Source organism: Ranitomeya imitator, chromosome 4 (assembly GCF_032444005.1).
Source record: "Ranitomeya imitator isolate aRanImi1 chromosome 4, aRanImi1.pri, whole genome shotgun sequence".
Classification (NCBI taxonomy): Eukaryota; Metazoa; Chordata; class Amphibia; order Anura; family Dendrobatidae; genus Ranitomeya; species Ranitomeya imitator.
In genome coordinates this window covers 538,234,086-538,247,054 of record NC_091285.1, presented here as the reverse complement: position 1 = coordinate 538,247,054, position 12,969 = coordinate 538,234,086, and positions in this window count along the sequence as shown.

The window sequence follows — 12,969 nt, the reverse complement described above, 5'->3', positions numbered from 1 at the left end:
TTTTAACCCATTTATACTATTGGATCAATAATGGATAGGTGTCTTATTGACACCTCTCCATTATTAACCGTGCTTAATGTCACCTTACAATAGCAAGGTGACATTAACCCCTTATTACCCCATATGCCACCGCTACAGGGAAATGGGAAGAGAGAGGCTAGGTGGCAGAATTGGCGCATCTTACAGATGCGCCATTTCTGGGGGGCTGGGTGCTGGTATTTTTAGCCGGGGGGGGTCAATATCCATGGCCCTTTCCTAGGTTATGAAAATCAGCCCACAGCAGTCTGTGTAGCCTTTCTGGCTATTAATTATAGAGGGATCCCACAACATTTATTTTGGAGAACCCCTATTAGAATAGCCAGTAAAGGCTAAATATACAGTTGCGGGCTGATATTCAAACTTGTGGAGCCAAAAAATAGTCTTCCACATTATTTATTCATGAGTTCCTGGGCCGGGATCCATTATATGTCCATTTTGCAAGCCGGCGAGAAATTCTCGCCATACGGATGCCATACGGATGTCACACGGATGCTTAGATGTGAGAAAATTGCATCCTTTCATTACACACGGATGACATACGGATCACTGTTCGGGAATATTTTCTGCGACTCTCAGCTGTAAAAAAACAGACCTTTTTTCATACGTTATGTGTGACTCCGGCCTACATCTGAGAGAACACACTGATTGTCTGCAGCAGTCATGTAATGAATGCGTCTGGATGTTGTTGCCAAGAGACAAAACACAGATCACAAAGGAAAGGTACTGTTCCTGGAGTTGAGCGTGGGTTTTTGTTTTCTCACATTGCCCTGGTCCCATCAAATATAACTTGTATAGTAGTGGAATTACTTTTTAAGCCTATTAAAAATACCGTAATTATCAAATGATTTTGATCAAAGTAAGATCTAAATAGGGTTCTTTTGCTGGACTGCTGGAATACATTATTTTGCCAGTACCTAGGCCTATTAGAGGATCCCCTTGCCTTTTCATGGGCCAGTTCGGCATAGATTGTAAAAAAAAGAGAGTAGATTTTTTAGTATCAAAGAATAAAATTGTATTTGTTCTTTCATTTATCTTAAATTTTCTCTTAACAAAGGTCCTCACTTATACATTTTTTGTCTAGGCCTTCAATAACTGATTGAGAGCATCAAGTAAAAATAATACCTTTTGAGATAGTGATTTCTACGAAATATTGTGACAGAAACCAAATAAAATTATATGGATGATTAATCTAATCCTGAACTATTTTTCTATGCTTTTGGTAAATTTTACATACCATCGTAATGCAACAATAACCTTGTTAAATTTTACATATATGAATCATTGAATTCATAAAAAAAATTTGAACATTAGACGCTCCTAATGAACTCTTTACGTGCATTAAAAATATCTGTCTTACTTAGTCACCTTTATAAAAGTCTCCTGTCTACAGATTCAATTATTCAGTCAGACTCCAACCTACAACATGGCAAGACCAAAGAGCTATATAAGGATGTCAGGGATAAGATCATAGACCTGCACAAAGCTGGAATGGGCTGCAAAACCATACGTAAGATGCAGGTTGAGAAGGAGACAACTGTTGGTGTGATAATAAGAAAATGGAAGAAATACAAAATGACTGTCAATCGACATCGATCTGGGGCACCATGAAACATCTCACCTTGTGTGTTATTCTGGATCATGAGGAAGGCGAGAAATCAGCCTAAAACTACATGGGGGAACTTGTTAATGATCTCAAGGCAGCTGGGACCACAGTCACCAAGAAAACCATTGGTAACACATTACGCCGTTTTAAAATCATGCAGTGCCTGCAAGGTCCCCTTGCTCAAGAAGGCACATGTGCAAGCCTGTCTGAAGTTTGTCAATGAACACCTGGATGACTCTGTGAGTGATTGTGAGAAGGTTCTGTTGTCAGATGAGATAAAAATTGAGGTCTTTGGCATTAACTCAACTCGTCGTGTTTGAAGGAAGAGATATGCTGCCTATGACCCAAAGAACACCATCCCCACTGTTAAGCATGGAGGTGGGCATGGAGGTGGAAACATTATGTTTTGGAGGTGTTTCTCTGCTAAGGACTACTTCACTGAATCAATGGGAGAATGGATGGAGCTGTGTACCATAAACCCTGAGTGACAACACCCTTCCTTCCGCTAGGACATTAAAAATGGGTTGTGGCTGGATCTTTCAGCAAGACAATGACCCAAAATACACAGCCAAGGAAACAAAGGAGTGGCTCAAAAAGAAGCACATTAAGGCTATGGAGTGGCCTTGCCAGTTGCAAGACCTTAATCCCATAGAAAACTTATGGATGGAGTTGAAGCTCTGAGTTGCCAAACAACAGCCTCAAAATCTTAATGACTTAGAAATGATCTGCAAAGAGTGGATCAAAATTCGTCCCGACATGTGCGCAAACCTCATCATCAACTACAAAAAAAAGTCTGACTGCTGTGCTTGACAACAAAGATTTTGCCACCAATTATTAAGTCTTGTTTGCCAGAGGGATCAAATACTTATATCTCACTGCAAAGTGCAAATAAATTTATATAATTTATACAATGTGATTTTCTGGATTTTATTTTTGATATTCTATCTCTCAATATTAAAATTTACCTACCCTTATAATTATAGACTGTTCATGTCTTTGTCAGTGGGCAGACTTACAAAATCAGCAATACTTATTTCTCCCAAAAGTACTGCAAAAGCAATATTAAACCCTGCCTATATGCCTACACTAAAATAAGCTCTCCCTCTTATAATAACTCTTCCTGAACTGCATCCAGATGAGAGTGTACTGAGCATCGCGTCACCAGGTCTTCTATAAGACCCGATGAGCAATGCGGCTGGCCAATCACAGTATTGCCAGTAGCCAACATGGCTATGACATTACCTTGTAAAACTTGTGATCAAAGTTTATTGACTGTCTAATAGGTGTGATACATGTGGGGAGGGGACTTGAGCATAGCGCTCAAGAACTCGCAATACTCGATTGAGTATCAAGCAGAGGCGAGCATGCTCGCTCATCATTAGTTAAGATCCTCAAATGTGCTTGGTCATAAATTGGAAAAATGGATGACGTTTCACTGGGTAAGGAATATTTTCAAATACTTTTATATACTGAGTCTTTTCATTCACTTCACCCTCATTTTTGTTTTATGCTTTTTTCCATTTCTCGTTATGTGAAATCTGATCTGTAGCATTTCCTTACTTTTCAGCAATTGCAGATTGGCAAATGCTGTCTGATTCATCATTATCAGCTTGAGCTGTGGAGGGAATGCTTCCACTAATGACATCATTGAGTTTTCATGGAAAACAGTTTTGATTTTTTTTAGCTCAATGGGAATCAGTCAGCATGATTTCATGCCCAATCTATTTATATGTATAATGTAGCTTTATTAAAGAGAAGTACAGCAATACTTTTACATAGCCAGTCTGTTCTTCGATTACTGAGAAACTGAGATGCAAATGAGGCTATTGTAGATCTGAATCCTCTACCATTGCAACTCTATTCACACTGCCCAGTGCCTTCTTCTCCCCCTACTCGACTGATGACTCTTTTCCCTGAAGTCATACAGCATAGAAGCTATCAGTGAAGCAGGAGGAGGTGGCGCCACCGAGCAGCGGCAGTTCCTGCTGTGTCAGTTGTGCAAGACAGCTGACACCCTGCAGTATCAGATCCGACTGGATTTGTGATCGATAGGTGCCGATTTACCCCTTAAATACCACTGTCAATTGTGACAGCGGTATTTAAGTTGTTACAAGGGGTCACAAGACCCCCTTAGTAACCATCGGACCACCGCAATGAGAATCGCGGGTCCTGATGGTTACCATGGCACCCTAAGGTCACGGGAGGACCCCAGGTTATGGTAGCCTTTGAGATCCAGCAATAAGCTGGGTCTCTCAGGCTGAGTCAATGAGTGTCACTGCTCTCATGCACTGCTGTACATGAGTACAGTAGTATATGAGACCAGTGATCAAAGTAAAAATTATACATGTCTCACACTGAAAAATTGTAAAAAAAAGTAAATAAAATATGTAAAAAAGTAAAAAAAACACTAGAAAATGAGCACACAAATAACTAAAATCCATTTTGCCACTCAAAACGCAGCATTTCTGAAAAAACAATAGACGGAAAATAGTACACATAAATTGGTGTCACTGCGTCTGGAACGTCCCGCTCTATAAAACTTGCATACCTTTTATTCCATTTGGCCAACTAATCCAAGAAATAGATATAGGCCATAGAGAGGGGTCACCACGAAAGCATAGATATTAAATAGAAATTTTATTGGATACAAAAAGACACACAAAAAACATTAAAAACATTAAAATAGTCACACGTGACATACCAAGACATTACATATGCTCATAATAAAGCTTTAAACCTTAAACCGGATTCAAATGTGTGCAAATGTATACAATGGCTATATAAACAGCATACCATCACTGATACATGATTAATCTGCAATATATTTGGTGGTCCGATTATTTTGTATTGTTTGTATTGAAATGTTTGGGTTTCTGTGTAAATTTTCCAAAACCACAATTCATACAAAACCTCAGATGGAACCACATGTATGAGGCAGTTGGAGTCACTTTGGACTGGTCTGTTTTCTGACAGTGTCCCATCATTTTGGACATCTTTTTAGCACATATGTGTGGGCAACCACAGATCTGTGCATGCCTAAAAACATGGAAGTCAAAGGAGCAGACACCAAATGGAGTACAAAGTGTGTTCGTCTGCATCACTGTGGGTGGTTCCGTCTGAGGGTTTCATCTGAATCACAGTTTTGTGGGATTTACATCAAAACTCTGAGGTAAGTGCTAAGTATAGAACACAAATGTGATCTAGCCTTATTCTGGAAGCGATCAAATAATATTATGTACCTCAAAGTTTACCAATAAAACCCTTATTTATCCTACACAAAACCAGACCCCACTGAGGTCCGTCATCTGTCACTGTAACTATAGGGGTTCCTAATTCTGCTCCTGAGCCCCACTGTGCTTAAACCATAGTAAGAGGTCACATGTGTGGCATTACTGTAATGAAGAGAAGGCACTTAATTTATGGATGTGTATCTCCAGAAGCACAAGCACAATGTGACGTTACACTGTATGGGGACACAATGTATGGTTACTAGATTTGCAATTCTCCAGAATAAAGCATGGTGTGGATATTACAAAATCGTCATTGCAGCAATAGATGAATTCATTGAGAGGTACAGTTTCTACAATGGGGTCACTTTTGGGGTTTTTCTGCTTCCGATGAAGCGCCGAGTCGCGCGATATGGCCATTGTATTACACCAGCTCGCACATCCCAGCAACCTGTTTCTCTGGCCATAACATTTTAAAGTTTGAATAAAGGATGAAGTTTTAAGGACCGGTGAGTGCTATTTGCATTTTTCTTTTTTGCTGTATATTATGGATATGTACAACCTTCAGATAATATAAAGTCATTATATGAAGTATTACTCTGCATGCTTTCAGTTTTATACAGAAGCATGCTCCATTGTATTGTAGGATATTGCTTATAGGGAACCATATCTTAATAATAATATAGTACCATATTGAGTGTACTATTTAGAGCCACTGGGGTCAACCTGCTTCAGTACAGCTCAAGGCCATATTCAGATAGCCTTTATGTTACTGTATTTAATCATCCGTATTATGGATCAAGACTAGTGATGAGCAAGTATAGTTGTTGCTCAGGTTTTCCCAAGCACGCTCTGGTCGTCTCTGGGTATTTGTGAGTGCTCGGAGCATGGGCATACCCAGGATCAAAACTAGGGGGGGGGGGGGGGGCGGGCAAGCCATGGTCATGCTTTTTACTCACCTCGCTCGCCAGGTTCCCACTGTGATCGCTTCTCATCCCGGCACCGTAAGACCTGGCACAGGACCTTAAACAGCACCATGTGACTGAGCAACATCACCGGTCACATGGTGCTTCCGAGTCCTAGAGTCCACACTCGCTGCAGCCCAGGTGGGGAATCAGAAGACACTGGTGGTCACTGGCGGAGCACTGCCAGTAAAAAGCGCAGGAAGCTTATAGGCAGGGGTGAACCTAGCCACACTGCTGAATGAGGCGAACTTCAAAACGGCGCCACCTCCACAAACACATATACAGCCCCCCATAGGACTCCCATCTCATATACAGTCTTCCCACACATTACATGAGTGATAACTATTGTACATTCTACAATAGGTCACAAATCAGACAGTATAGTCCTCCATACAATATTCTTGGCACCACATAATGCTCCATACAGAATAATGAGCCCCATATATTGCTCCATACAGTATTATGGGCACCACATAATCCTCCAAACAGTATTGTGGGCACCGCATAGCACTCCATACAGAATAACATGCCCCATATATTGTTCCATACAGTATAATGAGCCCCATATATTGCTCCACACGGTATTTTGGGTACCATATAGTGCTCCATACAGTATAATGAGCCCCATATATTACTCCATACAGAATAATGAGCCCCATATATTGCTCCACACAGAATAATAAGCCACATATATTGCTCCACACAGTATTATGGGTACCACATAGCGCTCCATACAGAATAACATGCCCCATATATTGATCCATACAGAATAATTATTCCCATATATTGCTCCATGCAGTACTATGTGCCCCATATAATACTCCATACAGTATAATGAGCCCCATTTCTCTATATACAACATCACCAGCCCCAGCCCACTGAGCCCAGCACCTGTATATACATCTTCACCAGCCCCAGCCCACTGAACCCAGCACCATCTGTATATATCATCACCAGCCCCAGCCCACTGAGCCCAGAACCACCTGTATATACATCATCCCAGCCACAGCTAGCCCCCAGCACCTGTATATACATCAGCCCAAGCCCCCAGCACCTGTATATATCAGACCAGCCAGCCCCCAGCCCCAGTATATACATCATCCAGGCCACAGCCAGCCCCCAGCACTTGTATATACATCAGACTAGCCAGCCCCTGTATATACATCAGCCCAGCCCCAGCCCCTGCATATACATCAGCTCAGCTACAGCCAGCCCCCAACCCCTGTATATATATCAGCCCAAGCCCCCAGCCTCTGTATATACATCAGCCCAGCCAGCCCCCAGGCCCTGTATATACATACATCAGCCCAGCCCCAGCCAGCCTCCAGCACCTGTATATACATCAGCCCAGCCCCAGGCCCCAGCTCAGCACCTGTACATATTACAGGACCAGGTGCTGGGGGCTGATGTATTTTAATTGAAACGTGTTTCTTCTGGGAGTGACTTGAGTCTGAGACTGGAGTATTACACTCTCACTCACTCACCCAGACCCGGCGTGACGTCAATGACTGAATAGATTAGAATAACAGCGATTGCCTCAGGAGCGTGCAGGTACTAGGAGCTCCTCTGGATGCCTGACCTGATCCTGATATGTTCAGCGATGCGCTGCAGCCAGGGTTGGGAGACGGGAAGAGCAGAGCGCTCTCTCTCCGCCCACAAAGAACGTCCTGACATTCATCATCAGGCATTCTTAACCCCTATGTGCAGGGCACCTGGCCACTTACTCACTGATGCTTGCACGAACGCGCGCACCTGTAAAGCCGCCATGCCCGAAGATTTAAAGGGCCGGCAGCAGAAAAAACAGGTGGCCTCATCATGATAGGTGTGCGCCCCTGCTTCTGGGTGGGTACGCCCTTGCCCTGCCCCATAGTGGGTATGCCCATGTCTCGGAGATTTAGTTTTTGTCCACACAGCTGGATAATTTACGGCTGCAAGCCAGCCTGCGTACATGTGGGGGTTGCCTGATTGCTAGGGAATCTCCACATGTATTCAAGCTGTCTATCAGCTGCAAATCATGTAGCTGAGGCGACGAAAACTAAATCTCTGAGCACTCACAAATATCCAGAGACCCGAGCAACGAGTATACTCGCTCGTCACTAATCCAGACCCATGTGGAATAAGCTTACAATCAATAAACATTGTTCTTACAGATCATTTATAACCAAACAAGCCTATAACAAGTCAAAATGCTGCTTTTTAAACCCCTTAATGACCAAGGGTGTTTCAGTTTTTGAATTTCTGTTTTTTGCTTCTTCCCAGAGCTATAACTTTTTTATTTGTAGGTCAATATGACCATGTGAGGGCTTGTTTTTTGCAGGACAAGTTGTACTTTTGAATGACACCATTGGTTTTAAAATATGATGTACTGGAAAATGGGGAAAAAAAATTCCAAGTGTGGTGAAATTGCAAAAAAAAGTGCAATTTCACAGTTGTTGTTTTTTTTACCATGTTCACTAAATGCTAAAACTGACCTGTCATTATGATTCTTCAGGTCATTACAAGTTCACAAACACCAAACATGTCTAGGTTCTTTTTTATTTAAGTGATTAAAAAAAATTCTAAAATGTGTTAAAAAGGCACCATTTTCCGAGACCTGTAGCGTCTTCATTTTTCAGGATCTGGGGCTGAGTGAGGGCTTATTTTTTGCGAGCCAAGCTGATGTTTTTATTGATACCATTTTGGTGTATATGCGATCTTTTAACCCCATAGTGACGGAGCCAAATTTTTTAAATCTGACCAGTGTCACTTTATGTGGTAATAACTCTGCAACGCTTCAACAAATCCCAGTGATTTTGAGAATGTTTTTTCGTGACACATTATTCTTTATGATGATGGTAAATTTAGGTCAATATGTTTTGTGTTTATTTATAAAAAATATCAAAAATTTGAGAAAAATTTTAAAAAATTAGCAATTTTCAAACTTTGAATGATTATCCCTTTGATCCAGATAGTCATACCATAGCAAACCATTAATAAATAACATTCCCCTCATGTCTGCTTTACATCAGCAGCATTTATAAAATGTTATTTTATTTTTTTAGCATTTTAGGAGGATTAAAAATGTAGCAGCAATTTTTCAGTTTTTCAAGGAAATTTACAAAATTTATTTTTTGGGGGACTTATCCATGTTTGAAGTGTCCTTAGGGGTCTCATTTATTGGGAAACCCCCAAACGTGATACCATTTTAAAAACAGCACCCCCTGACATATTGAAAACTGCAGTCAGGTAGTTTATTAACTCTTTAGGTGCTTTACAGGAATTAATGCAAAGTGGCATGATAGGAATGAAAATGTGTATTTTTACCACCTAAAAGCCTCTAACTGCTGGACAGGTTACTACAGCCGTCAGACTCTAAGGCCGCTATTTGGTCATGAATTGTCATGGCAAACATCAGGACCACACAATCATGATCTGAGGGCACCAATTTGGTTAAATAGGAAGCCCCCACACTCTGTAAAACCATTTATAATGATGTAGTCACTATTGGCAGCAGCATCTAAGGGGTTAAACAGAGTTGGACGGTGCAAACACTGATCGTGGCTGATGCAGAAAGTTGTCAGCTATAGTGCACAAACGACAGTTGCTGGATTGTCACCTGTATGTGGAGGCTATTCTCTTATATCTTAGGTCAGTTAAAAGACGTATTGGCTGTCATTAAGGCGTCTATTATTGCATGTTATTGCAATGTAGCGGTGACCAAAAAACGTAATTCTGGAGTTCTGAATTTTTTTCTCGCTACGCCGTTTAGCAATCAGGTTAATTCTTTTTTACATTGATAGATTGGGCAATTCTGATGAGGCAATACCAAATATGTGTATATTTCATTTTTTGTTATTGTTTTATTTTGAATAGGGCGAAAGAGGTGTGATTTAAACTTTTATATTTTTTTATTTTTTTAATATTTTTTAAAACTTTTTTTACTTTTTGCACGCTTCAACACACATATGGGACACTAGAAGCTGCAGTACTTTGATTGCTTTTGCAACACACAGGCGATGATCATATCACCTGTGTGTAGCAGAAATGCTCACTTGCTGTGAGCGCCGACCACGGGGCGACACTCATAGCAATCTGGCAATGACTACCATAGAGGTCTATTGCAGACCTCCAATTGTCATGCTGACTCATCGGTGAGCCGCGATCATGTGATGGGGTCACCGATGTGTGGGACTAGCAACGTGTTCCAGTAAGCATGAACTAAAAGCCGTTATCAGAGATTGTCAGCATTTAACTATTCAACAGCCATGGGTGGATTGCAATTCCACCTGCGGCCGTTGCGGGTGCATGTCAGCTGTATAGATCAGCTGTCATGTGCCCGGAAAGGTGCAGGCTCAGTGCCGGGGCACGCACCAAATAGGGGGAGTCTGATATGGGCATACTATTACGCCCAACATTGCAAAAAGGTTAATGGTGTTTTTCTGGCAAAACTGCAGCAATTGCTTGAAATACAGTATTAAACATCAGGCATACCCTAAGTACCAGATATACATTTTTCCATGATTTTTTTTCCATTTTACTTGCATCTTTTGTATTTATGGAATCCCATGTCTTAAACTGTTAAAAAATACAGCCAAAAAAGTAGGTGTAAAAGATCATTAATTTAAAAAGTACTAAAAAACTATACCGGATAAAAATGCATGCAAAAGTACTGATATTTCTTAGGTGTTTTTTAGGCCAAAAAAGTATCTCTGAAAATAGACTGTTATGGATAATGTTTTTTATTCTCTTCCTTTCCCATACACAGGAATGAAGGAAATAAGAAGTTTTTGAGACTAGACAGACATTTATTTCTGTTTTAGCATACTGTATACTGTATTTTAAAATATTTGCATTGCTTTCCAAAGTGACTTCTGTGCTTGGCAAACTAATTTTCAAATATATTAAATATTATATTTGCAACAAATTAGGATGGACTTACTACATGTCTTATTTCATCCTTACATGTTACCACATACTAAATCAACCCCATTTTCAAATCTGTTTAGAAATAAGGCTCCATATAAATAGCAAATAATCCATATGCTGTATCTAAAGAGTTCTTAAAAAATAAAGAGAAAAAGGCCCTCACCAAGAAACAATGCATCTCCCCCTCAGGATGTGGCATCTAAATCTGGATTGAATGAGGCGCATAATACTGCACATCTGCGGCACACAGGACTTTCACTTATTGTGCATATGTTTATCCAACAATCTAATCAACATGAATTGAAGGAACTCATCTGCGAACATTTATCTGATTCCTCCTAATGCTTTCAACATATAAGAGGTAAAATTAAGATTCCATTTCAACAAACCAAATTCATTTTAGAAGATATGAATGTAAGGCGAAGGGTTTAGATAATAACTTCTTTTAAAATATGGCAATCTTCCAAATGCCATTTGAAATGAAAAAGTAATTGTTATATTTGATAGCTCCATGTTATTTAGCAGTCTTTGATATAGTCACATCTGTCTAGCTGCAAGTGCCCAAATAATGTGCCTTTTCAGTCATAAGATGCCTAATCTGCTTCATGTACCAAGTTCAGACTCCATATGAGCATCCCAATTTTAACTAATTTTGTACAAGTATCTCACAGCAAGATAATAGTATTACTTACAATCATTGCAATAGTGGAAAATCTTTCACCCACCAATACCACATGCCAAATAGTACTGCCATGTATAAACATAAACTACAGTCTCATATAGACTTTAGGCCCTCATCCACATTAGATAAGCATCAGCCGATGGCTATCTCTTCCAACTCTCCTATACACAAGAATGCATGGATCATCTGAGTGCTCCTTTGCTCTCTATAACAGATCTACTCTCTCATAGTGGCTTACCTCCCAGATGAACAGAAGGATGGGCCATTTAAATTCCAAAGGATTAATCCTTCTCTTGCTCAACATCATCTGTTGAGGAGAGGTGAGAGAATCCAATACAGATTGAACTATGAGCCAATTCCATTGATATCAGCAGGTTCAACCAAAGTTAAGGCCTCTTAGGGGCAAGGCAACCCATATCTTGGATACTTTTAGCTAAAAACTTAAGTTTACCTATTGAAAGAACATGCTCAGGAACATGTGAAACCCTTCGGTCATAAAGTACAATACCCTTTAATTTCACTTGTGTTGTTTGATTTTTACCATTAAAGGTGTTGCCAATAGTTCTTAAAGGGAACCTGTTAGCAGGATTTTAGCCTACGGACAGTGTCAGGTTTGCAAAGTTATACTGATTAAAATGATACCTTGTCTGATGAAATCCGTCTTGTGGTTGTTGTTTAATGTTTATTTTCAGTTTTGAGTTAATGTTATGCTCCTGCTCCAGGGCGGCCTGTGAGTGGCGGCCTGTGGGGGGTCTTCATGTGGTGCTCTGCTTAGGAATTCATGAGTATGGCTTTCTGACAGGTCACTAGTCCCTCAGTAACCTGCTCCCTGGTTTATATAATGAATATTATAAATATTTAAAAAAAATTCCCCTTCTGCAGGCAGGTGATGGTGGTGGCACCTGCGCTGCAGCATGATGGCATCCATAATGTGCATTTGATTATTGTTTTTGATGGTATCCATAAATTCATCAAAAAAATCAGTCTGAAAATGGCGCTGGCAGCATCGGCGCAGTAGCAGCTGTAGGCGATCTGACAGCTGCTACTGTGCAGGCGCCAGCGGTACCATCTTGCTAGAGAAAAAAAATTGCCTCTTCCAAAATGGTGCCACCGGCAACTGTGCAGTAGTATCTATCATTTTGCCAATAGTTGCTACTGTGCAGGCGCGGCTGTCGACAGCTTAGTGGAGACAATTTTTGTCTTTTTTCTCTAGCAAGATGATGCCACTGGCACCTGCGCAGTAGCAGCTATTGGTGACCTGAGAGATGCTACTTCGCGGGCACCAGCGGCGCCATCTTGTAGGGTAGAATTTTTATTTTTCTCTAGCAAGATGGCGGCGCCAGCGTCTGCACAGAAGCAGCTATCGGATTTGCATTTTCCAGCACATTATGTGGTAAAATTAATGGTGTCATTCAAAATTACAGCATATCCCTCAAAAAACGAGCTCTCACACATCCTAGTGGACACAAAAAAAAGTTATGAATCTTGGAAGACAGGGAGGAAAAAACAAAAACAACAAAAAAAAAAAGGATATTGTTAATGTCGGGC